The following is a 27,885-nucleotide window of genomic DNA, read 5'->3' as shown; positions in this document are numbered from 1 at the left end:
CCAGGCGGGTAATTAATCCCTTTAACTACGAACAATCATGCTTAAACTACATAATCTTTTCTCCCTGGAATGGAGATAAGAAACGCCCTAACCTTTGTAATAGAGATTGATAGGATTGAATCAACTGGTATAAATACAGTTGTAACAAGACAGAAACACTCAGAACTTAGAACAGAATCAAGAAGACAGAACCCAGAACCAGACAGAGAGAGACAGAACTCAGAACACAGAACTAAGGACACAAGGCTTGGAAGACAGGACCAAGAGAGACAGAGCCTAGGCACAGAACCTACAAAGAACGTTCTCTAGAGACAGAAGAACTTCGCTGGCGAGAGCATGCCGGAGGATCCTGGAGAGGGACTGGCCTCGGAGCCTAGAGACAGAGCATAGCGGGAGAACATGGCAAGGGATCCTGGACTGAACCTGACTACAGAGATTGGCAGGAGAACCTGACTGGAACCTGGACACTGAGCCTGGCTGGAAAGCCTGGACCAAACCTGGCTGGAGAAGTCCCTGTGTCATTCCTTCTTCGCCGACTCCGTCCACGCCTTTGGGGACCCCTGGACCCGCTGGGGTTGGACCCCGGCAGCATAGTAGAAACTAAATATGGGATAAAGAGATCAGAAACACCACGGAGAGCTCTGTGTTACAGGCTAACGTTTTACTTTGCAAGAAAGAGAGAGACAACCCTGGCCAGCGTGGCTCGGTTGGTTGAGCATGGCCCCATGCCCCAAGAGGTCGCCCCTTTGGTTCCCAGTCAGAACACATGGCTAGGTTGCGGGCTCCATGCCCAGTAGGAGGCATGCAAGAGGCAGTCAATGGATGTTTCTCTCCCTCTCCTTCCCTCTCCCTAAAAAATCAATAAAAACATATTAAACGGAGAGATTGTGAAAATTTTTTTAGCATTAGAGTTTCTGATTATTTGTTATCGTCTATTCTATAAGAAAGTAAACTTTGGTAACAAGGCAAAGGAAGATTGGTAAGAAAGAAGCGGGAAGGAGAGGTATCTTAAATTAGAGCTAGAGATGAGAATTAGAACACATAGGGCACTACAGCCTTTTTGGTTTGAGGAAGGAGGAACTCGGGGCCAAGGACGATAGTGAATTCTGAATTCCAGACACTGATAAGATGCTATTAAATGAATGGTGCTCTCAGGAAAAGGAGATACTGGTTTGGGGAAGCAGATAATACATGGAGCAATAAATCCTATGATTCTCAATACCAACAGGAGGAAAACATATTAATCAAAAGCGTAGTGCTCATGGCTCCTCTGATTCACTTTCCTCCTGCCACAGTGCCTGGCACGGAGAACATCAGTCAGTAAAATTCAACCCTGGTGTGGGGTCTGGAAAGGAGAGGGAGAAGATTATGGAAATGGGAGTGAGGCTATGTAGATAAACATCACCCACTGCACATTTTTACTTCTTTGAGAGTTTTTATGAGGCTATAAATATTAAAAGTAACACAGAAAATTTGTGCTTTTAACATTTTAGAATGCACCTATGGAATAGACTACAAAATCTGAATAAGTAGGTTTATATATCAAGCAATCTCTGCTAGTCTTGTAATGAGACGCTAATTTTCTTTGCTGCTGAAATACACTTATTATCACTTTGTTAGCTAATTATAGTTAATTGTGAACATTAAATTCACAATTAATGTTCCAAATCTGTGTATGAGGGGGAGAGGGGTCATGCTAGTTCGTTCATTCAAGTTATTAAAAGTTGTACTCAGTGTAATATCAGGATTTTATATAAAAATACCCTTTTGAAAAACCTCCACTTTTCTCATTGTAGTTAAAATTAGTCAGAATTCATTCCATTAATATACACAAAACATTTTGTGATCTAAATATACATTCAACTTGAGTTTGAGGAATAGTAAATAATCTTCTCTGATCTAATTTTAAATGTGTCTTTTAATGTTACAATACAGCTTTTGTGTTAACAAAGCAAGTTTAAAATGCATGTAATCTGGGCAATTGCTGATTTACAGATAACTTGTTTTTCAAATGTTGTTGGTTGTTTGCCCCAGTTCCTTTTATGACACTTGGTATAGCCACAATAGCAGGCTAGTGAACCACACAGACACTCACTGGAATCCTGCGCTCTGCTACTTGTGGAATTTCTCCCAATGTTTTGACATACATCATCATATAAATTTCATGAATAATCTTTGCTTCCAGAGAAAGGAAAGTATATCGTCATTAGCTGGTTACAAATATATTACTAATGAATATGTATATTAATAACGAAAGTCTTATTTTTAAATACAAGTGTGGGACCTAGAAAAGGAAGGGGTAGTTGCTGTTTCTGGTGCTGCCTCAAATCTGCTATTTGTTTTGTCTTCCCTGGAAGAGAGAAGTGCAGCACTCTATTCTGCAAGCCACAGATTGCCGCCTACGGGTCACATTGACCTACAGACATGTATAGCTTTAAAAAAAATGTAAGATTTAGAAATTCATGTATTAAGATTAAGAATCATTTCAATATTCAAGTGATGAAAAGAACTAGTTACTATGTGGTGTAGGGTAGTATCAAATCCAGAAGAAAGGACATGGTGAGAGCTGGGGACACAATGAGAAGGAATGAAAGATGTTGATTCAAGGTGTCCGGGAAATCACAACACCTTTATCAGCAGAAGGCAAACAAGGCAAAGAGCAGGTTTGAAGTTAAGATAATGGGTTCTGATCAACACATACTGAGTTGAAATTACACTTAGAAAATCAGAAAGAGATATTTAGTAGGCATTTCAGAAAATGACATTTTTATAGCTCAGGAGAGAAGTGGAATCTAGAGTGGTAGATTTAAGAACCATCTACGTCTATATGAATCTATGGGGATAAAAATTATCTCATCTGGCTAAAGATTTTGGAGGCTATAATGTATTAGTGGTGGTTTTTGTTTTTCTTTATTATTATTTTTAATCGCTTACATTATATCCAATCTCTCTTGATATTTTCTCTAATCACTAGATAATTGAAGATTACTTCAGTAACAACATAATAACCTTTGCAGCATTAAAGTAAACATTGAATAACAACTCCATAGAGGCATGGTGTTTAATTCAACATTGTATTCTCAAAGCCTAGTGCTTGGCAAGTAATATGCACTCAAGATTATTCTTTGAAAGAATGAATATTATTATTTCAATAATAGTTACAGATTTCTGAATTTTGAGATCATCTCACTAAGGGCTTTGAGCCTTTAAAGTTATAACTATTTTATTTGTGTGAACAGAGCTGAATTCTGGCTCAGTATATATTTGACTTGATATAGCAGCACAAATACTACAAATACTTTTTTTAAATGTGAAGTGGCCATAAAATGCAGTAACTCCTTAAATTTAGGTATTTTATTGGCTATTCAAAGCAAGCCTATAATATTGAAAACCATTGCAAGTAAATATGTGTCATCGTGCTATTCAATGACAAGTTTAGTTGTAAATTACATTATCACAAGTGACTGCATTTTTCTAATACATTTACACAACGTTTTCAGAACTAACTGATATCTGGAAGCAATATCCTTTGGAAATGTATATGTAGCTATAGAGATATAGATAATTTTTTAAGGATAGACATTCCTATTGCTTAGGAACAGTGGATAGATGAATAGATTTAAAATTCAAAGTTTTCCTGAATATAATAAAAAATAACTTTTTTAATGTGCCCCCCATAGTCATAATATATAGTACCGTTGTCAGAAAATAAAATGGCAAAGGAATGCTTATATTGGTATGCTCTCATTTTCTTGTGTTTTGTCAACTGGATACAGGTCTTTGTTAATTAAGTGAAAATCCATATTATTCCATTCCTGCAATGCCTTTGATTTAAAGTCACACATAAAACTATGTCAACATTTCTGACACTAAATAAACAAACATCAATTAAAGAAGAAATGCAAAAGTATGCTTCACAGGTGCCTAGGGGAGGAAAAGCACTAACGTAGCAGCGGGTCTCCCCAAACAGAATGTTTCAAGCCCAGCAACACGTGCCTTCGTGGTATTCTATGCAAAGAACCAAGCCAGCAAGCAAAGGTTTGTGTGGGTGGCCGCCTACTCACTGTTTATCCCTGTGATTGAATGTACTTGCCAGCTCTGTTGCTGCCACTGCTGGAAGAATAATGACCATGGGCCCTTGACCTCTGCCGCTTTGGATCGCAAACCCCCATTCTGGGTTTCTGTCCATTAATCTTACCTGTTGCTCCCTGACTGAGATTATTTTAACACTATCAAGTGGAAACAGAATAATGCCACTGTAGCAACCACGTTGTTGGCCAGAGCTCAGGCTGTCTATAGGTTTTGCTGTGTTCAGATGGTTTTCTTGGCCATGTGCAGCGGTATTGCATGGGGCACAGTTAGACTTACTGTACGTCCAAGCTCATGAGGACAGAAACACGATGGTGTTTCACTCTGAAAAGCAGCAATAATACAAATGGAAAAGTATCTTGGGGAAGTATTAAGCGTGTTCATACAGTCCCAAAATCTTAACGAAGAAAGCAGAAAATAGCTGACTGTCAGGAAAGATTCATAATCTTTTTTTAAGATTTTCATTTATTATTTTTATTGATTTTTAGAGAAAAAGGGAGAGGGAGAAAGAGAGAGGTAGAAACATCACATTGGAGATAGAGCCTGCAATCCAGGCATGTACCCTGACTGAGAATTGAACCATGACCTCCTGGTTCTTAGGTAGACACTCAAGCACAGCCATGCTGGCTGGGCTCATAATCTTTTTAAAAACTTATTATTATAAACTTAAGTTGCTGGACCATAGTCCTAATTTTAACTTTATTCAGTAAGAACTACACATTAATTTCTCCTGGGAAATAGTATTATTGCTGAATGGAATGTGGCATAAAAGCACTAGTCTATACGCCTTTACTAGGCATACATTTAACCACCAGATTATTTCATAGGAAGTCAGGCTTATTTGGATAAAAACTAGTAGGTGTTATATACGCAGACTTTTATATTTTCTACCTCTTCATTAAAATGTTGTTTCTCAAATTTAAATGAGTTTGTAGCTCAAATCGATGAGCCATTCTTGAAAGCAGATTATTTAAAAAATAGTTTGACAGATTACAAAAGAACTCCTAAAGCACAACATATGTGACAGGTGTTGAAGATTTTGAAGTTTCAGTTCAGAATCATTTTCTGTATCAGCCACTGAGCTGGAAGCCAAGCTCTCATCACCAAATAAGGCCTCATGCCTCGTCTCAGAGGAGTTTACCAGCCAGTGGAACCAAGAGACTGTCAACATACTGTGGCAATAGTAGGGTGTTGAGTTTCAAAACGTGTGCCCCTGTATAATTGTTTACCTGGAAAACTCACACCCACCTAAAATCATATCAACTGTAAATCAGATTTAAATCTTCCTCCTGCTTCTTTGTTTTCAACATATGAGATTCAGTTCATGCAGTCATTTAGCCATGATTGAGAGGACTCGTCGGTACCCTGACTTAGGCCCTTTAAACATGTGTGAGCTTACTGAACCCAACTGAGGCTTGATGTAAATCTCTGGGATTAACTTGGAAATCATAGAGCAGAAGATCAGGTGTCCTTCCTGGGACTATGCTGGGTGTTTTTCCAAAACAACCCAAAACTCTAAACTAGGCATACCATGACTTAGCAATATACTTGTTGTAAGCAGCAAAGGAAATGATTCCTGTAGTTAAAGGGGGGAAAAAGTATCTAAATGAGTATGTGGAAACCGTTATAATGCTTCCTCTATATAGTTAAAATAAATATTCTTCCTTTCACATACAAAAAAATAATGGGGAATTTTCTTGAGTTTTCACCACTATTTATTTCTCTTGGAGTGAACTAAAATATACCCAATGCCTGTTTCATGAGGGACTTTTAGGCAGAAATTTCAAATGATGAAAAATGAAAAGAGAAAAAAGCCTGAACCGTCAAAATTTCTTTTAAAATCTGAGTGTTGCAGTGAAGGGGACAAATAATGTAGCTCTAAGTAAGGAGTCCAAACTTCATCCTGTGCAGATAACCATTCAGTTCTGCAGGTATAGATAGGGTTCAGTTATGTTTAAGTTCAAGTTGGAGTGGGAAGATTTGTTTCCTCACCAAACTAAGGCTCCTAAAATAAATGGAAAAGGCAATGGAGAGTTACCTCTAACTCATACTTGCTCTATTTAAAACTGGACCCAGTCTGGGCTAGAATGCATTTGATCTAATTAAACATTCCAGAGCTGTGTGAGAGGATATAAAAAGGATGGTCTCTGATCAACACTTAGCAGCTTCATGAATTTGGACAACTCAACCTGATATAATTGAGCCTTCTTTTTTCTATTTATTTCAAGCATTTTTAAAAATTTTCTATTCATTTTATGCACTCTCAGTATGTGTGATTTGTAAATATAAATATTTTTGCCATGATTTATGTTATTTAATGTTTTCCTCGTCTGTGAAAATGGGGACTGGAATTCTTTCCTCAAAAATCCCATGGTATTATGAATTCACAACATAAAGCTCTAATCTCCAACTATCTTAAGATAGTTGCTCTAGTTTGCCGTACATTGTTCATAGAGGTTTTTTGGCATAGGATATAACTGTGCATCTATAACTGAACATCTTCTTCTGAGGTCCAGTGTAGGGTCATCAATTAAACAAGGTGGAGCCCTACAGGCAAATGTCTTTGCTCCTTGGGGTGTAGATCACTGGGTCTCAAACCTGCTTGAGCGTCAGTATTGTCTGGAAGACTTATTTAAAGTATACATCTTGAGCCCCACCCAAAGAAATTGTGGGGTCCAGGATACATAACCTTGTAAGACTCACTTGAAAGCCTTTCTCATATACAGGGAGATTTGGGAGCTTATACCAGCTAGGATAGCAAATGCCTAATAGTATTTTTAATGTGTCAATGCTTTGTGTTTGAGTCATTTAGGCATATTAAAAAGTAAGGTGAGCCCTGGCTGGTTTGGTTCACTGGATAAAGTGTCGGCCTGCGGACTGAAGGGTCCCAGGTTCAATTCCAGTCAAGGGCATGTACCTCGGTTATGGGCACATCCCCAGTGGGGAGTGTGCAGGAGGCAGCTGATCGATGCTTCTCTCTCATCGATGTTTCTAACTATCCCTCTCCCTTCCTCTCTGTAAAAAATATATATATATCAGTAAAATATTTTTTTTTAAAAAAGTCAGGTGAAATTAAAGCAACATCTTAGGTAACACAACAAAAGTCCACACATCAGAGTTCAATGTCTGCATGGTCTGCAGTTACAAAAGTGTTAGAGGAGAAGGAAAAATTATCCAGCTGTTTGAGTCATTTTCCTGCTTTGTGAATATAGAATATCTTTGGTCATATTTAGAAACATCAAACTTAATAATAAGCTATTAACGACATGCAACTAAGACACTGGTAACATTTAACTGGTAAAAATGTTTGTGCTGGTAAAAATCCTATTTGCTTAGTTAGCAAATAATTTTTAGTTCATGTACATGTTTTTCATGCTAACTCTAAGCTGTAACTGGTCTGATTAAAATATTTTCCTCTATATTACTGTCAAGTGGTCATGGGTCTAGAGCAGTGATGGCGAACCTTTTGAGCTCAGCGTGTCAGCATTTTGAAAAACCCTAACTTAACTCCGGTGCCGTGTCACATATATAAATTTTTTGATATTTGCAATCATAGTAAAACAAAGACTTATGTTTTTTATATTTATTTTATATATTTAAATGCCATTTAACAAAGAAAAATCAACCAAAAAAATGAGTTCACGTGTCACCTCTGACATGCATGTCATAGGTTCGCCATCACTGGTCTAGAGAAAGGCAAGAACTGGCCAGCTATCAAATATATTTTTGATATATTTAAATTCTCTTAATACATGATTTTATTTTTTATGACATATTCTTGGATGGAGAGACAACCCTTTGTATCAATCAGGTTTTTTTTTATTTTCATATATCTTTTAAACCAAAATTTTGTATACCATAAACAAATATTTTACCTAGTGATAAGCAATTCTGATATGTCCTAGCTGATTTAGCTATGAATCTTGACATTTAGTTATTTCTCTCTCTCTCTCTCTCTCTCTCTCTCTCTCTCTCTCTCTCTCTCTCTCTCTCCCTCCCTCTCTCCCTCCCTCCCTCCCTCCCTCCATCTCTCTTGTTTTGGTGTTTCATGCCTTTTCCTTCCCCTTTAACTTCTGAACATTTATGAGATTTTTATTTTATTGAGTAATTTATTGGTTTTGAAAATATGACTCAAAAGCATGTCCTGAAAATTTGAATCTCATTCCATAAAGGACCGCCCCTCCCCTCCCTACTCACCACCCCCCCCCCATTTCACTGACATTAAAGCTTGCACCATTTGAAGCATTTATTTATTCTTGGAAGCCAGAAATTTGACTCTAATTCAAGGAAAACATATACATATGTAAGAAGACAAAAAGAAAAAAATTGATTAAATTCAGGAATTAATTTAATGAAAGGCATAGATGGAGGTGAAGAGAGACTTTTTTCTTTCTTTTCTTTTTTAACATATATTGATGATAAAATTTGTGAGGTTAGGGCCTCAATGACTACTTCTCCTGACCCATTATCCAGTGGCATGTGGTTGTGAGAATGAAATAAGAGGAAGGAAGAGGAGAGGAAGGGGAGGATGGGGCTAATGTTGATTTTTGCTTTAAGCTCAATCTCAAGGGCTGTAATTTTCATTCCAAAGTATAGGGGAGGCAAATGGAGTGACCGTTTAGGTTACTAACACCTTGAATTTCTGCTACACTTGATGCCTTGGCAGGGCAGAGTATCCTCTTGTTCTTTCCATTAAGGACCATGAGCCCACATTAATCATCTGGTCCGTTTTCTTTTCAGTTCTAGCTCCTTCAGCAGTACAGATGAATGAGTAAGTGAATGAGTTCTCCCCAGTAACACAAGTGTCAGTAAGATAATGAGACACTATTTATAACACTTTTCCCCAGAAAATAATTTCTATCCACAGTGCTTCTTTGGTTATTAATCCTTAAACTCTAAGCCTGAAGTACATAGTTTGTATCGGCATGATTTCCTTTCCTGACATAGTTTTTCGCACCATTGCAGCGTTTTGTGTCCTTGGAAAACCCCTGGTGGGGGTGGCACTGTTACTTTGAAAGCAGGGCAGCATGGCGGTGCCACCCTCCCCCTGCTCTTGCTAATCCTGTTCTTTCCAGATGACAATTTTGTTAGTTTACAGTTAATTCCTATTCATGCTACCTTTTCGTTTGAGTGTGGGTGCGTTATTATGTATCAGAAGTAGACATACCCAACTGGCATGGCCTCAGTGGTTGAGCATTGACCTATGAACCAGGGGATCGCGGTTCTATTCCTGAACAGGGCACATGGCCAGGCTGCAGGCTTCGTCCCCAGTGTGGAGCGTGCAGGAGGCAGCCAGTCCATGATTCTCTCTCACCTTGAGTTTCTATCTCTCTCTCTCTGTCTCTCTTCCTTTTTCTGAAATCAATAAAATTATATTTTTTAAAAAGTAGACATGCTTCTAAATGGACAGAAAATAGCAAATGTCCAGAATTGCAGCCTTAAAGGGGGAATCTTTTAAGTGCAGATTACCTGTCAAATCCATGAAATTGGAAGAACAGTGAGTTTTCAGCTGCATATTCAGAGAGCCCTTCAAGAAATAATAACAGTTTTTAAACTCTAAAAATTGGTAAACAGTACTTAATTAAAATTCCTTTGCTAATTTATGTAAGACTATTATTAACTGTGTTATCTGAATACATTGAATCAAAATATCTCCTCACACACAACCCCTGTTTAAGAAGCAAGAAATAACATCATAAAAACTTATCTTTTATATAAATACATGATAACGAGACAGCTAAATATGTGCCAAGTCTAGTTACAACATAACGTGTGTGATTGAGAAAAGTTTATTTTTTAAAAGAGCTTCATCGTGAAATGACATGTAAACGTGGGGTGGGAGGAGGAGTTATCTCCCCAGCTCAAACGGCGCTGCTGCAACTGCATATTTCAAAGAAAGTAAACTGTTAGCATTATAACCTCCTCTTGTAGCTCTCAGGTCCCTTGAGTTTTCATCCTGTTGATTCTACCATGGTCATCCAGGCCTGTGATTAAGATCAAAGACTCTGGAGTCAGACTCCCCAGGGAGCCAGGCCTGATTCTGCCTCTTAGTAGATGCTACGAATGTGGGCATGTTATTTAAACATCTCTGCCACAGTTTTCTCAACTGTATAAAGATAAAAATAATTCTCCTATGTATGGTAGCCATCCATCTGAGTTTGCCAAGGACAGTCCCCATTTATGCCAGTTGTTCTGAAGTTACTATTACTAGCTCCCTTTTTCACGCTCAAAAATGGGCCATTTTAGGTAATAAATTATAGAGTCTCCTTTCTAATATGACTATAATAAAGATTAGATCAACTGATCCATAATTATATAGAGAAATGTTACTTACAAATATAAGATTGTTATATTTCTTATCTATAATCGTTCCAATTAAAGAAACAGAATTGACAGAAAAGTCTAAAACACATGCCCTGTGCAGTAACCCAATGGACAGTGGGGTAGCATGGACATCCTGGATGCGCTCAAAATGTGTTTCCAAAAATCTGGTTCTGTCTTGTCCTATATCTAAATGTCAACAATGTTGTTCTATCAGAGGGTCCACATTTCAAAAATTTCAAACCACTAGAATGAGAAAATGCAAAAATAGAAAATAATGTTGGTAGAAAACACATGTGGATGTTAGTCTTGGTCTTCCAAGCAGATATTATTTTTGGCAAATAACAGGTTATGTATTAGCCATAATGTAACTGGGTTTAACTGTTGGGTAAACATCCTCTCCATAAAACTATGAAGAGCACAGATGACCACCAGTGAATATAATGAATGCTCAGCTGATAAGCATCAGTCCACCTACATTGAAATTAAAATATTAATTTAAACTCTTTTTCACCTTAGTCACCCCAAACCTACCCAAGGAGCTTGGTATCACCCAAGATCTAACAACTCAGAGGTTCCTTTCGGGCCCAGCAGTGGGACATTAGTACTCACTCCAGTTGAAGGCTGTGACCTTTCTAATGGGAGGAACCTGAGATGTTCATTTAATAGCCCCCTAAGTGGGTGGCATGGGAAGATTGTTTGAAAACATGATCAGTTAAAGGAGCAGTAAGTCTAAGCTCACCATGTCAATTCATAAGCTCCTTCTCATGCAAGTTCATGTAGAATCCGCTCTACAGTTCACTTCAAGCAAAGAAGGACAGATGGGAACCGTTGGAAAGGCTTTCTGTCGTTTTCTTTGATAACTTTTTTGGGAGAGCATATGACTTTTCAGAGTTAAAAGAATATATATATTTTATCAATAACCTCACTTAAAACATGTAACCCTATGTTTCAGGATCATTTTGATGTCTAATTTATAATCATACTATGTTAGAGCAAAATCATTTTTATTTGATAATCTGAGTTTTTATTATGGAAATTGTGACAATGAAATTATTTTATTTTCTTTCAAAGAATGTCAAAACAGAATCTCCTTTTCTTTTGAAGAGATTTGTGAATAACAAGTGACACTAGCAACTGCTCCAAGGGGATAGACATGCATTTCAAACCGGTGACCTTGGTAAGGTCACAGATTAAGCTGCAAGTGTTACAATAATGCAGCAATAGTGGGAGGCACAGGCTTACCAGAGTATCCAGGGGTGGGCAAACTTTTTGACTGGAGGGCCACAATGGGTTCTTAAACTGGACCGGAGGGCCGGAACAAAAGCATGGATGGAGTGTTTGTGTGAACTAATATAAATTCAAAGTAAACATCATTACATAAAAGGGTACGGTCTTTTTTTTTTTTTTAGTTTTATTCATTTCAAACGGGCCGGATCTGGCCCGCGGGCCGTAGTTTGCCCACGGCCGACTAGACTCTACAGGAATTGTTCCCAGAGACCCAGCTAGGAAATAGAATGCAGGGTTCTTCTGCTTCCAGCAAATTGTGTCTGCGTCTTGCGTTAGTGCTTCATCTCCAGCAACACTCTGCCAGTCTGTCTGCATCAGCAGCATGAGTATTGCTAGTTATTGTTAATAATTTTCACCTTTTAATCATGTTTTTATCATATTAAAGTTAATATTTTTACTGGTATAATTTAAGCTGGTCAGTAAGTGCAGCTAAAATTAATACTCTCTTTTCATGAACATGTACCATATTTTAGGTACAGTTCAGTTTGTGTTTACTAGTAGTGAATTCTGTTAAACTTTTTTCTTCTTTATTGCTTGGCATCCTTTGTGGCCATCTTGGACTATGACTGCCTGTTCTCTACATGTGCTGATGCCATTGCCTATAAAGGCAGTTCTCCCGAAACTCCTGCTCCATGAGGCCCTCTCAGCTGACTCTGGTGCTCAGTTGTTGTTCTCCTTTCTGAACGCAGAGTGATTACTGTCAATGACACTGTGTATGGTAGGTTGAATAATGGCTCCTAGACATCCACATCCTACTCCCTAGAACTCATGAATGTTACTTTTTATGCCAAAATTGACTTCACTTATATGAATAAATTTAAGCTCTTGAGATCAGGAGATTCTCCTGTGTTATCCAGGTGAGCTCTAAATGCAATCACAAGCTGCTTATAGGATAGAGACAGGAAATTCTGACACAGGAGAGCGAGAGAAGGCAATGTGACCACAGAGAGATAGACTGGAGTGAGGTGGTTTTAAGCCAAGGAATGTTACTAGCCCCCGAGGAGGAGGCAAACAACAGGTTCTCTCTAGAACATCCAGAGGGAGGGTGGTCCTGTCAGCACCTCAGTTTCAGCCCAATGATACTGATGGTGGACTTCTGGCTTCCAAGTCTGTGAGAGAATAAATTTCTGTTGTGTTTAAGCCACAAACCTTGTAGTAATTTGTTACAGCTACAAGGAAACGAACATACTCCGATTCAGAAACTGCACATATATAGATGTAAATACCCCTTCTTAAAAATACAATTTTCAACAAATCAAACATAGATACAAAAAAAATGCAAACATCTTCTGTATGAATGAGTCTCACATAAGTTAGCACAAAGAGGCCATATTTTCATTCAGGTTAAAAATATATGTGTAGCCCCTTTGCCCCTCTCAATGACTGTCTTCTCTATTCTCCTTGAATATAGCTAGGATCCTGGCTTCTAACACAATAGATTAATTTTGCCTGATTTTGAATTTTATCTAAGTGCAATTGTACAGTATATTTTATTTTTCCTGACTTATATCGCTTAATATTTTGTTGGAGAGATTCATTGGCATTGCTGTAAATAGAAGTAGTGGATTCTTTTTAATTGCCGAGGAGTAGGCATTGTAGGAAAATACCATAATGTGTTTACCCGTTCTCTTGTTAATAGACATATGTGTAGTCCTCAGTTTGGGGCCACAATGAATAAAGCTTCTGTGACTATCCTTGTACATATATTTTTGTATGTACCTAGAAATTGAGTTGCTGGGTAATATAACATGCATATGTTCAAAATAAGTTGATAAAAGCCAAATTATTTTCTAAAGTGGTTACACAAATATATTTATAGCAGTATATGAAAATTCCATTTGCTCTATATCCTTGCCTAATATTGGAAATAGCCATCTTTTTAAAATTTTTATTAAAACAAACAAATTTAGGCCGTCTGGTGGGATCTCATTTTAGTTTTAATTTGTAGTCTCCCAGTTCCTAATGATTTTTAACACTTTTTCAACTGTGTGTTGGTTATATGGCTGTCTTCTAGGACAATTATTTTAAGATACTGCCATTTTTATTTTATTTCACATTTTTCTGACTGATTTCTAGGAGTTTTTTAAACATTCTGGATATCAACCTCATATAGGTTATATGAGTTTACAACTCTCCCATTACTTGGCTTGCTTTTTCACACAATTGATGATGATATATAAGTGTAAATTCCAAATTTTAATGTATCCCAATTCATTATTCTCTTCTTTATGGTTTATACTTTTCCTCACTTTAAGAAAACTTTACTTGCCCAGAGGCCATAAAAATAATCTCCTATATCATTCTCTATGGGGTTTGTTGTGTAGTTTTTCAATCTATAATAGATAAGCCTCCCAGAAACAAAATACAAATTTATATTTGTACCAATTGAGATTAGGAGTGTCTGTTGCTCTGTACCCTCACCAATAGTGTTTGTTTTCTTTTTCTGTATAAAACTGTTATGAAAAAAGTACTATATTCAATAGCATCCCACTCTAATAAAATGTATTTTTATGCATATGAATTTTTATTATACATGAAGTAGAGACCATAACTAACATAGTCTATTACTTTGAAAACTGTACATTATGGTCTTAAAATCAGGGAAAAGTACTCTGTCAGCAATGTTAATTTTTTTCTTTTTATGTATCTATTCAGCAAAGGCATCAAAAGTTCTTTAATTGCCACCATTTTTAAAACTTAGTCTTGTTATTTCTCCTCTAGTTTTAAACTCTAGGTGGAAAAGCTGTTTATAAATTATATAAAATGAAGGCTAAATCATCTTATATTATTTTGCATTCAGAGCAGTAAATGCAGAAGATTAAGCAATTATCCACTCATGGTGGAATTAGGTAGACATACTTAAGGCTAAATTTAGAAACTTAGCTGCAAAATTATATTTTGCATGACATTCAACAGCTGGATTAAAGAGGCAGTAAAATCTCTTATATTAAGAAACGAGCTGTGAAACATGATAAGGGGAAGGGTGCTGAAGTGGGATTATGAGTGATCTCATCATCTCCCATGTAAAAGAGAGGGATTCCTGCCTGGCTGACATGGCTTAGTGGTTGAACGTTGACCTATGAACCAGTGGGTCACAGTTCGATTTCCGGTCAAGGCATATACCCTGGTTGTAGATTCAATCCCCAATGTGGAGTGTGCAGGAGACAGATGATGGATGATTCTCTCTTATCATTGATGTTTCTATCTGTCTCTTCCTCTCCTTTCCTATCTGAAATAAATAAAAAACATGTTTTAAAAGAGAGAGAGAGAGAGAGAGAGAGAGAGAGAGAGAGAGAGAGAGAGAGGGATTCCAGAGTAGAAAAAGAATTCCTTTATCTAGATTCTACAACAAAAGATCATAAGTGGACCTATCATGGGTTAAAAATGAAAAGAATACATGGAATGAAAATGACTACTTTCTATAAAATACATAGACTGCATAAGTTATACATGGGAAAGATATACGAAATTAAGATAAAGGTGAGGGTGATGAGAAAGAATGTTGGATTTGAAGCAAGTTTTGGACTTGGATTATTTTACCTATATTTTCCAAATATTCTTAATAGAGGAATGGGAAGGGTAGAAATTCTTTGAAGAATAAAAACATCAAAAACGATAGGACTAAGAAGTTGTTTTAAACTTATCTAAAGGAGACTATCTCCCCCTGCCCCTAAATTTACTAAGAAGAGAAATATTTGGCAGTGCTCCAAGACTTGTCCTTGAATGCTATTCTTTGTCCAGGGTATGGAGACATGAAGGTAGTAAAGTTATCTAATAAATAATAATTTTAATTGCTTGATTTAACACACCGGTGTGTGATAGAAAGGAAAGGGGGCTATTTACTCTTGCATTTTTTTATAGTTGGAAGATTTTAATCAGGAGACTGCATGACTTTCCTAATCTCATAAATTACAGCTCCAAATTCAGTTATGACACTAGAATGGGGACATAGTTCTAGTCCAAACTCAAAAGAAAATGTTGCTTGAGACAGTTTTTTGTTCCCCTCCTCCCCCAAATTTCAGTTATTTGTGTTAATTTTTATTCTGAGTATCAATTTAGAGTAAACTAGGAACATACAAGTGGAAATTTAGTTAGATACATATGCTTAACCATTGTCCAGAAATTATATAACAACTTCATAGACACAAGGATTAGCTGCATTGTCAATCAATGGAAATAATTTCAGGAAAGAAGAAAGAACATAGTATAGATGAAATTTGAAGAATTCAGTTTATTTGAGGTAGGGGTATGGGTGTTTTATAAAAATTTAAAGTTGGAAAAAAAGCAATACTAGAAAAGATCTTACTATTTAGTTCAAACCTTTTACTTACAGATGTAAAAATTGAGGCCAAGTGAGAAATATGCCCAAGAGAGAAAAAGCTGGTTACAAGAATAAGATTGTTGTTATATTTCTGCTACTGACTCTCTGTCTAGTTAATGCTTTCCACAGTGCCACCTTGCTGTTTGTAAGCACAGTGGCTCTCATGCCTGCCGCCTCAGTAAGCTATGTATAGGTTGCGCAGTATTGGAAGTCTTCCTGACTAATTACACTGTTCATTGTCCTAAATGCTCCACAAGCACAATGAGAATGCCAAGTGAATTTGCTCTTACTTCTTTTGGAAAAGGAAAAAACAAGTCTCTTCTGTTCTCCCTTTTTCTTCCCCCAGGTGGGTCGAAAATTGTAGACTTTGTCCATCAATTTAAACAGTTTTCATTGAACAGGTACAATCTTCCAGACCCTCTAAAGCAGCCGTGGGCAAACTACAGCCCGCGGGCCGGATCCGGCCCGTTTGAAATGAATAAAACTAAAAAAAAAAAAGACCGTACCCTTTTATGTAATGATGTTTACTTTGAATTTATATTAGTTCACACAAACACTCCATCCATGCTTTTGTTCCGGCCCTCCGGTCCAGTTTAAGAACCCATTGTGGCCGAAACCGGTTTGGCTCAGTGGATAGAGCATCGGCCTGCGGACTGAAAGGTCCCAGGTTCGATTCCGGTCAAGGGCATGTACCTGGGTTGCGGGCACATCCCCAGTGGGAGATGTGCAGGAGGCAGCTGATCGATGTTTCTCTCATCGATGTTTCTAACTATCTCTCTCCCTTCCTCTCTGTAAAAAATCAATAAAATATATTTAAAAAAAAAAAAAAGAACCCATTGTGGCCCTCGCGTCAAAAAGTTTGCCCACCCCTGCTCTAAAGTATTCTGGACCTTTCTAAAATGAAAAATAGATTTTTAAAGAAATATAATTAAATATATATATTTATAAATAGAAATATAGACCTCATAGTGCAAAAATTACAAATATAATTAAAATACATCTTAGTGTAAGTAAATTAATAAAGGTAAGTCCTTATTCTCATTTCTCACAGGAGAAACTGAAAATTGGTAAAGACTTTACAGAAAGTGTAGTATTGGTTAAGCATTAAAAACATGGAAAAGACCCTGGCCAGTGTTGCTCAGTGACTAGTGTTGGCCCATTCACCAAAGGGTTGCATGGTTTGATCCCCAGCTCTGGGTGGGGCATGTACAAGAGGCAACCAAATGATGTGTCTCTCTCACATCAATGTTCCTCCCTCCTTCCCTCCCTCCCTCCATCTCTCCCTTCCTCTTTTCCCCTCCCTCCTTTCCACTGTCTCGCTAAATTCAATGGAAAAATATCTTTGGATGAGGACTAACCATAACAACAACAAAAATTGGAAGACAAACAAACGTAAAAGTTAGCAAGGCAGGTAAGGCCATGACTAGTATGACTATAGTTGAGAAGTATGAGTGCTAAGATTTTTTTAGACATTACAGCTATCTGTACTATAGGAGCATAAAGATAAAGGCATGGAATTTTCCCTTTAGTTGAGACATTTATAACCTGAGTGCATGAACTTTGCTCATCAAATATGGAGGGATACTTGCATGAATCCTAGAGTATCAGTGACACCCTGAAGTTGCATAAGCATTGTAAGATTATGATCATAAATAAAATTTTTAAAAAAAGAGAAAGGCCATAACATTTGTTCATTTTTAAAGTGCCCCATGGCCTCTAACAAGCACAGAACTATCAGTGTAGCAAATAGGAATTCACCGCATAGATTGAAAGTGTGCCACACGTCCTGTGTGTAAAAGACATGTCCATGCTGAGCGTTTGGATGGTGGTTGCCTCAGGTAGAAGCATGAAGCTGATGAGAGAATTCCACTTGACTTGCAGGGTAGGATCAGCATCTTTGCATCCCTGGCACCCAGCACACAGGCTGCCCCCTCGAGCCCACGTTTATTCAACATTCCATAAGTGTTTGAACAGAGGATAAGGCTGAAGGCAGGGAGAGCAGTTATCTCTCTCATGCAATTATCCAGTCAGAGATGACAAGTGTCAAGAATAAAAGAGCAATAATTTGGATGCAGAAGAAATGACATATTTGAGAGACATTTTAGAGGTAAAGCAACAAGACTCCACAACTGATTGATTGGCTCTGAGGGAGGAATTGAGAATGCTTTCCTGTTTTATAGGTTAGATGATGGATGCCAATGCCATTCCGTGCTTCTCTTTAAGAGCAGCTATCTTATACTGTCTTGTATTATATTACCATGAACATACCATATCTTTGTTGTTGTTAATCCATAATTGAGGATACTTTTTCCATTGATTTTTTGGGAGAGTGGATGAGAGAGGGGAAGACAGAGAGAAACATTGATGTCAGAGAAACACATCAATTGGTTGCCTCCTGCGCCAGCCCCGACCAGGGCCCAGGCTAAAAGGAGCCTGCAACCAAGATACGTACCCCTTGACCAGAATCGAACCCGGGACCCTTTGGTCCGCAGACTGATGCTCTATCCACTGAGCCAAATCACTTGGGGCAAGACTATAGATTTCTAAAAGTCATGCTTTTATTTTTTTAATTTTTATGGTATTCTCGACAGCCGTTGGATTAGAGATGTCCAGCTAAGATGTATGTGGGAAATATATGTTGGAAAAGATCTAAAGATGCCACAGAGGATGCAGTCAGATTTCTAGAATCTTCACAAATGATTAGCTTTTGTCTCCCATTTTCAAAGTTCCTTACAGTTGGTGCCTCACAATAGTTTTCTGTTTCTGTGAGGGAACAGAGAGATGCAGGAATCTCTTATAGATGGAATACAAAGCAGAGGGGTACGGCTGCACTTTGTAAACAGTGAAGGGAGAGAAGTTGTTCAGACAGGATTTGGGAGCTCCAATTGGAGACTCCACAAGAGCAGTTCCTCACTGATTTGTTTTACATTTTGAGTTTTTAAATTCACTTGAAAAGTTCTGCTCCTCAAGCTGAGAGGGGATGAAACTCTCCGACAAAGAGAAATATGTTTTCACAAACCAGGTGCAGAGATTTAGAGGGCTCGTTTGATGGAGGCTGTGTTTTATTTGTTTAGCATCACTTCAGCAATGTACTACATAAAGCACAAGCATGCATGCATTCAGCAGATGGTCCGCTGATGGTTGGGTAAGTCCCTGACAATCTAGAAAGATGGTATGGTATGGTAGAAAGGACAGTGGTTCTAGAGCCAGAAAGACTTAATTTCAGTTTCCTCCCATTGGTAATTTTTTTTTATTTATTTTTATTTTTTTATTTATTTTATTTTTTTTTTTATTGCTTAAAGTATTACAAAGGGTATTACATATGTATCCATTTTATCCCCCCGCCCTAGACAGTCCCCTAGCCTCCCCTATCACCCAGTGTCTTATGTCCATTGGTTATGCTTATATGCATGCATACAAGTCCTTTAGTTGATCTCTTACCCCCCTACCTCCTGCCCCCCAACCCTCCCCGGCCTTCCCGCTGCAGTTTGACAATCTGTTTGAGGCAGCTCTGCCTCTGTATCTATTATTGTTCAAAAGTTTATAATGGTCTCTATTGTCCATGAATGAGTGAGATCATGTGGTATTTTTCCTTTATTGACTGGCTTATTTCACTTAGCATAATGCTCTCCAGTTCCATCCCCCATTGGTAATTTTTAATTGTATGACATTGCGAAAGATTTCTGACCTCTTTGAGGAATATTTCTATTATTTTTTTTAAATCTATTTTTATTGATTTCAGAGAGGAAGGGAGAGGGAGAGAGATAGAAACATTAATGATGAGAGAAACATTGATCGGATGCCTCCTGCACGCCCCCTACTGGGGATCAAGCTGGCAACTCAGGCATATGCCCTTGACCAGAATTAAACCCGTGACCCTTCAGTCCGCAGGCTGACGCTCTAACCACTGAGCAAAGCTGGCTAAGGCTACTATTATTTTTTGAAAACAGGAATAATGTCAACAGCTAATATATTCTAAGCAATATGTGATGCCTATAACTTCTCTGCTTTTATTTATTAACTTAGTTTACCTAAGAACAAGCCCATGAGATAGAAGGTACTATCTCCATTTTATAGATTAGTAAACCAAGGCTCCAAAGGATTAAGTAACACTGCCAGATAACACAAGGAGTAAATGGCATTTTGGTCCCATCCCCACACTGTGAACCCCTACAGACCTAGTAGGACTATAATGAAGATAAATGATAACTTTTGTAAAATTTAAAAATATTGGATAAACATTTGATTCGGTATCATCATTAGTAACAACATGATAAACAGGTAGGCTTTTGCAGGGAGAACTGTTGGGTCTCAGTACAATTTATATTGTTGGGTTTTTGTAAAGGAAAAGTATGTTTTAAACTTCAAATCATGAATTGTTGGATCATATTCAGATATGAATTAGGGACCACCTGTACCCAAAACTGGGGAGGAAGCGTTTCTACACAGGTGGCACAGCTGTTATAGGGCTCCAGTCCCTCTTCCTCGTTTCCATCTCAAGCGTTTTGAGACTCTCTAAATTATTCGTAGCAAAAGAAGAATTAGACAAAAACCTATATAATCTTCACCAAACTTTCTAAATAAAATCAAGTTAATCTTTTGTAGGATCTTGACTTTTTTGTCTGATGTTTTTAAATAAAAATCATTGTCAAAATTAACACATTAATGTATGTATACCATAAAACAGCCTACTAATCGCACATTGATATTAGTTCTATCCCAAACAGCATAATATTTAACATTTTAAATAAGTTTGAGCCTTAAAGCCAGAAATAATGTTAATGCCTTTATGATAATAAAATAGGGTGATGACATAGAGAATAATATGGGAAGGGCTTTATAAGAAAAGGTGGACAAGGATATCCCCCTGGACAGATGCGAGCTGAGATCTGAATAGTCAATAGGAGGCAATGTAGGTTAATCTCTTTGGCAACCACCCTGGTATTGTAACAAGTTTAGTGTGTTCAAGGGAGAGATTTGAGAAGACCCTTGGAGTAAGTGTCTCTGAATGGAGCAATTTTTATTCCTAGAAACTTTTATTTTTAATGAGAAATTCACAATTCTTATGTGTGTTAAAATTTTAAAACCACTGTTATACTCAGGGAAAAGTGAAGGAGACCAAGTCCTGCAGCCGAATGTATTCTCTTGCTCCACAAAGGGGCTGGAGGGCATGGACTTTGGGTCGCCTAGATTTACATTCAAAACTTGGGCAAGTTACCCAAGATCCATCTGCAGTTTTCTCATACTCTTAAAGCAGGAAACAATAGGATTTAGTTAATAGGATTGATGTGGAGATCAATTTACTATTTATCTTAGTAAAGTGATAGGTACCATATATTCTTAATAACTATTGAGAAGTATAAGTAGTAATTGAAGAGAGGTAGACTGGATAAAGATTAAGGACAGTTGCAGTTTTACAACAATATTTACTTTTGTGTTTGAATTTAAAAATAATGTTTGCTAGTATTTTAAAACATTGTAACTTTTTATTGGTACACAGGTTGCATTTCAATGCAAATTAGACATTATTTCAGCCGACTTTACTAGCAGGATTAGCTCAGAAAACAACTGCAGAGCAGCGCCCTAAAGCTATGACAGTGCACAGATATCCTGTTTAAAACAAAACTCCTGTCTTGGCATGAAGACTAACAATTATGAGTGATAGCTACTATTCTCCAGGTGTTACACAAGTATTTTCTCTTTCATCCACATAATTGTGCCATGAGGAAGGTATTATTATTATTTCCATCATTCAAGAAGGGGTTCTTAGGCGCTCATAATTTAAGTAACTTGCCTAAAGCCACATAGCTAGTTAGAGGTAATGCCCAGATTTTAGCATAAATCTCTGTCTGCAAACAACAGCCTTTCTTCCACAAAAATCCATTAGGTTAAAAAACAACAAGAAAGTTTCATTTTAATTATCTGTATGTCTTAGGTTAAAATTATTTGGGGGCTTTAATTATACTAACAAATTTATTTTTATTTGGCTATTAATAGACAATCTTGGCTATTTTTATATTTATTATTATGAGTAAGAAAGCTTGCAAAGTTTTAAAATTAAAGAAGTACAATTTCCATGCCTCTTTGATGAAGAGAAGTGAAAAGCTAATGCCTAACTAGAAAGCTGTTATCCACTCTTTTGGTTTTAGGGCATAAAGTGGCTTGTTTGGCTTAATCTTGTGAAGTCACTTGAATTGTGTAACACGAAATCCTCAAATAACACCATCCCAACTATCTACATCTGTCGTTTTGCCTAATAAAATATGTTCTGCTTCTTGAGATTCAGGGATTAAAAATGGCTATAAATCAGTGGAATGAAACTTCCTTCCACATTAAAAAGGCAACTGGGAGCTATTAATACTCAGGTCAAACTTTGGTTTCTAGTAGCTTGACACTTCCCCTTTTAAGTGTGCTGTATTTCCACCAGCAGGTCTTACTGTTACCCTGAAAAATTAGAGACAATCTTGGCACATGCTAACCTCATGGAGGCAATAGCATTTTGTAAAATAAATAAGCTTTGAGTTCATATTCTGCTGTTCTCCTTGAAGTGCACGCAGGAATGATAAATATTATGTTTCCAGAGCAAGAGCAGAAAAGTGAAACACTGGTCTTCTCTTTTGAAAGACTGAGGGTGGCTGCAGCCACTCCATCTTAAAACACCATCATGTGAAATTTGGAAACAAATGGTTTTCCCAACCAGGATAAAGAGAAGAGAAATGCCTTGCACAGACATTCAAAGCCATTGTATATATGACGAGTCCTGGGCTTTTCAGAGCTGCAGAAAACATGGTTGGAGCCTTTGTGCTGCTCTTGAAAGGGATCAAAGGGTGGCTCTAATGCTATGTGGAGGCACACTCCCAGCGACTCTGTGTAAATCTCCTCTCCAGCAGCTGAGCACTGAGTCACTGACCTGGCATTGTCCACGATGTCAGGGGAGAGAGAGACAAGAGAGAAGGACAAAAGGGGGTGTCCGCATTGAACAACTGATGAATGCGTTGAAAGTAAAATGGACATGTCTCCACTGTCCTCTACATTCCCCAAACTTGTTTCTTTGTTTTGAAGCCAAATGCAATAAGTAGGCTAAACAATGCGTCATGTTGACTTAAATAATGTTTAGATAAAATAGCTGTCTCTTCAGGGGAACATCTCTGTATTTCTTTGTCCATAAAGTCTGGCTCTTTGGAGATGAGATTTTATGGCACACAGCTCATTATATTTTCCCTGTGTGCAAATGGAAATGGGTTTAAGAATGTATCAAGGGAAAGCAGAGTTTAAGACTTTTGGTTGGTGGGGGGGACAGGATTGTTAAATTCCAAATAGTCTATCTTACTAAAAGTTGTGGGTGGTCTTCTGAAAGAATCTAGTATGAGACTGTATTTACATCATGCTAACCTGTAAAGAAAGTTTGCACTGCCTAATTCTTGATTAAAGAGTAATTATAAATCCTGTAACTGACAGAATATTGAGTTGAGCCGTCAGTATTATCAGACTCGTACTTCTAATTGAACACATTATGAAGGAGAATGTTAAATTGAAAATTTTCCAAGATTTCTGTGTATTCATACTTACTTTTATGCGGACATCTTATAGTTTAGCTATACAAATATTTTACTCTACTTCATTCACTTACTATTGTATTAAAGTAGTATCACCCTTGAGAATGCTTCATTAGCATAATTCTTTCTAACTAACTTGTACTTGCATGTACTTTCTCAGAATTTTTTATTGGCACCTCAAGCAACTTTAGAAAAATTCAACCTCTTTGGTTTGTTGTACAAGGAGTTTGCCTCTTTGCATGTTGCTTGTGTGAGATTCAGGAAGTTTGCATTTCTGTCATGTTGATACCTTACTTCTGCTTAAAAAGACCATTCAAATCCTCTTCTTTATCAGCTACGAAACTAATCATCCTTGAATCTTCCACGTAAGACCTCTACTTTCCACTCCCTAGAAATGCTTATCTCTTTAGTAACTCATATTTATCTGTAAGGTCACAGCTTATATGACACTTCCCCACAGAAGCTCTTCCTGAGCCCTGATGTTAAGCAGCTGTCCTTGACTTAAACACTTATCCTGTCTTTTACAATATTTTTTTGCACTTATTACTGTGATTTTTAGTTTAAAAGAGTGGTTCAACTACTATTTGTTGAAAAAAGAAATAAGGTCAAACATTTCCTTCTGTTTAAGATCCCCCTCTATTTCCAGGAAAACTTAATCTTCCTTCTTCAAAGCTCCTTTAATTTCTTTTTTTTAAAATATATTTTTATTGATTTCAGAGAGGAAGGGAGAGAGAGTTAGAAACACTGATGAGAGAGAAACATCAGTTTAGCTGCCTCCTGCACACTCCCTACTGGGGACGTACCCACAACCAAGGTATATGCCCTTGACCAGAATCAAACCTGGGACCCTTCAGTCCGCAGGCCAGTGCTCCATCCACTGAGCCAACCTGGTTAGGGTGAACCTGAGACCTTTCAATCTACAGGCCAATGTTCTGTCCACTGAGACAAACCAGCTAGGGAAAAGCTCCTTTAGTTTCACCTTCTTATACTACAATGGTTTGTGTATCTCCATTCTAGACTGTCCACTCTGAGGGGAAAGATCAAGAATTTTCATTATTTTACCCAGTCCCTAGCTCATATACTATCTATTGAATGGATAGGTAAATATATATCTCAAATAATATTTTAATTTTGTGTAGAGCCTGCTGTATTATATAAAATATAAGCTTTATGTTATAGAAAACTGTGGAGTGAAGGGCCAGAAAACTTTATGAGGGAGAAACAGGACAAGAGATTTCACTCAGCAATGGAATTTTCTACAACTGTTGCTCTAATAAAGTACTAGAATGTTGAGGAGACACTTCCACTGGAAGTCACGGTGTATGCAAAGGAAGTGTTATTGAAACCATGGAAAACTAACAAGTAGTATAAATTGTATGATAGTCATGTATTAAATGCTACTGTAAGAATCTTTCCATGTGATCGTTTAGTGTGGTCCCTTTGGGGTTCAGAGTGGGGGTTGGGGTCTGTGGTACTCTGCTCTGGGATTTTGCTGGCATTCCACATCACATCAGCCTCAGCTCCTCACCTGGCCCGCTGCACACGTGTTGGTCTGAGGTATCATCTTCCCATCCTTACAGTCTCACCGCCCAGGACTTTTGGTATTAATATTTAAAAATATGTCCTCCTGGTTTATTTTCCGTGAATAATTTTTAACAACTGCTTTCATATTGAATAGAGCCTACTTTTAAAACTGAACAGCCTGAGAAAATAGTTTTCATATCTTCAAATCTCTACATAGACAATTGTAGTGACTGCAAATATTATATTTAGTAGAAGTACACTAATTTACACCATTCATTCTCAAGCTCCAATTGTTATTCTATGCCCCTCCCTCTCTTTTTTCTTTGTTGTTATGTTTCTGCTTTTGTTTTGCTGACAACCTTGAAACTACTGTTCTCAACATGGACACGCTGTTTTTGAGCACTTTGCCCCAAAGCAGCTTCTCCGAAGTGTCAAGGGCTCTGGAAAGGAGGTGTCGGATGAAGTGTTTCCTCCTCTTCACCTTTATCTCCCCTGTTTCCACGTGGAGTGGACACTCTGAACTAGGCCTCCCTGACAGCCCGAATGCTCACCCCTGCTGTCCTCTGCAGCTTAGCAGCGGGCCCAGATTTAGTTCTACTTTTCAGAAGTTACTTCCTTCCAATGCAGAGACTCGCAAGACAACTTAGTTATTTTCTAACTGTCGATTCTTCCTCTTCTGAGATAGAATCCAAAACCACTGCCCATACAAGGAGCCTGATATTGGCACCTAACATCTTTGAAGTCTACTCTCATGCTTCCCAAGTAAGTTTAGAGGAAGGGACTTAAGTTAGAACCTCTGATTGTCCAGTTTATTGAACCACACAACACACATAGAATATGTTTTAGGTATGGGGAAGGAAAGTTTGATTTTGGTTTAGCTTCATATTGTGTCCAGAAAAGACACAGTTATATTACTGTGGTCATGTTTCTAAGATAGGCTTTAAACAGGCCCTTTCTTCCTGTCATATTAATCATAATATGAAGGGTCCAGTCAGCTTTACAGATATTCTACAATAGTAGATAACACTTGTAGAATGTGAAAAAGAGATTATTTTCATGAACATTTTTATTGCTGTGGGGAACATTAGGGATCATTCTGATTAATAAATAATCTCATTCTTCCTTTTGCTTTGTAGATTTAAGGTCCAAAGTGAGGGAGGGAAGGTAGAAAGGAGTGATTGCAGGAAGGGGGCAAACCAAGGCCTGTATCAACAAATGGTGAAGCTAGAGCTTTATCCTTAGTTGGCTAATTCCAAAACAGAGCCTCCCCCTCCATTCACTTTACCTTTTAATAATAATAAAATATTATCACAAACACTCCAATTTTTGAAATTTGATAGCATAGTTTTCTTTTATTGGTTCAGGTTCATAATTTTTAGTTCACCAAGATTAAGAGATTACAAAACTCAGTGAAGCAGGGGAAAAAAGGGCAGGGTAGAATGTGAATGAACAAATAGCTTTATCTCATATTCAGAGGCACTTCAACTGCAAAACTTTACAGAAGACAGATCGGATCTTCCACCGCTGAACCCATGGCGTTTTAGAGCATTTCAAATGATCTTCCACTTTCAGACAGCCTTTAAGAGAAAACCACAAAGAGAAATTGAGCAAATATCAGCAGACCTCAGACCTGACCTCATCTAGAGGATCAAGGAAGTCTTTATGAATCCGTCCAATTTCAATTACATGGAAGCTACGGCTTGAGTTCTGAGTGGGAGTGAGAAGAAAGCAGGAAGAATCCTTTCAGCAGCAGAAATAACACCCACAAAGGCCCTGAGGCAGAAGTGAGGGAGGGAAGTAGTTTGAAGATGTGAAAAGAGGACCAGGAGGGCGAGAACACAAAGGAAATAGGCAAATACTATCGTGATGATTGAGATTTTCCACTGAGGTAATCTTGGACCAGATCATGGCAGGTCTTAAAGGCCATGTTAAGAACTCTGGATTTTGTGCTAAAAGTAATTGAAAGCCACCCAGACAAGACGAGGGAGCTTAAAAGTACAGTGATCATATAATTTAACATCCAAACCATGCATCTTTTAAATGCAGAGGGGGCACTCTTTGCTGAGAAAACAGCCGGGGCCAGAGAGCATCTGATTGAGCTCACAGGTTAAGAAACTCACCTTGCTGTGAATCCTGGTTCTATCCTCTTCTACTCATTACTGTGTGATCTTTGTTACATTGCTCAGTGAGCTGAATTTTAGTTTCTTTATATGCAGAACAGGAATAATGTTAAGGCCTAACACAAAAACTTAAAAAAAAACTTTATTGTTGAAAGTATTGCGTATGTTCCCTTTTCTCTCCCACTGACACTTTATAGCCCTGCCCTGCCCCCACGCCCCAAGACGCCACCACCCTATTGTCTGTGTCCACGGGTTATGAATTTATACACATAAACATAAAAGCTTTGAATGCAAATTACATGAAATCATTTTATAAGGCACCTAGAATAGCTACACTTACTGATAAATCCACAAGTGGTAGCTATTTGGGACTATTATTATTATTATTATTTAGTTTATTTTTATCGTTAGTGTATTTTATTTTATTGTTGTATTACAGATGTCCCTCAACCTCCTTTGCCCCCCTCCACCAGGCTCTCACCCCACCCCAGGCCTTCACCTCAGTAGTGTCTCTACCCATGGCTTATACATATATGCAAATAAGTGATTTGGTTAATCTCTCCAGATGGGTTAATCTCTCCCTTCCTCTGAGATTCTGTTTGGTGCTTATATGTCTCTGGACCTATTTGTTGGTCAGTTTATTTCGTTCATTAGATTCCACATA

The 27,885-nt window shown here is 37.7% G+C and overlaps 1 protein-coding gene across 6 annotated transcripts in view; it reads left to right on the top strand.

The window, feature by feature from the left end:
* SEMA3C (semaphorin 3C) overlaps positions 1–27,885 on the top strand; it is a 171,970-nt gene that overhangs the window by 48,185 nt on the left and 95,900 nt on the right. The window contains exon 2 of one of the 6 annotated variants that reach the window (XM_059712154.1): positions 12,312–12,418. The exons of 4 other annotated variants lie outside the window; for them this stretch is intronic. The gene's annotated coding sequence lies outside the window, so the exon portion shown is untranslated. Of the gene's footprint in view, positions 1–12,307; positions 12,419–27,885 lie in introns of those variants that run through there. One more of the 6 variants, XM_059712152.1, reaches the window with a different exon arrangement.

The sequence above is a fragment of the Myotis daubentonii genome, chromosome 10, assembly GCF_963259705.1.
Source record: "Myotis daubentonii chromosome 10, mMyoDau2.1, whole genome shotgun sequence".
In the NCBI taxonomy this organism is placed as follows: Eukaryota; Metazoa; Chordata; class Mammalia; order Chiroptera; family Vespertilionidae; genus Myotis; species Myotis daubentonii.
Note: the sequence above shows the minus strand (reverse complement) of the source record. Positions and strands in the feature narration are given on the sequence as shown.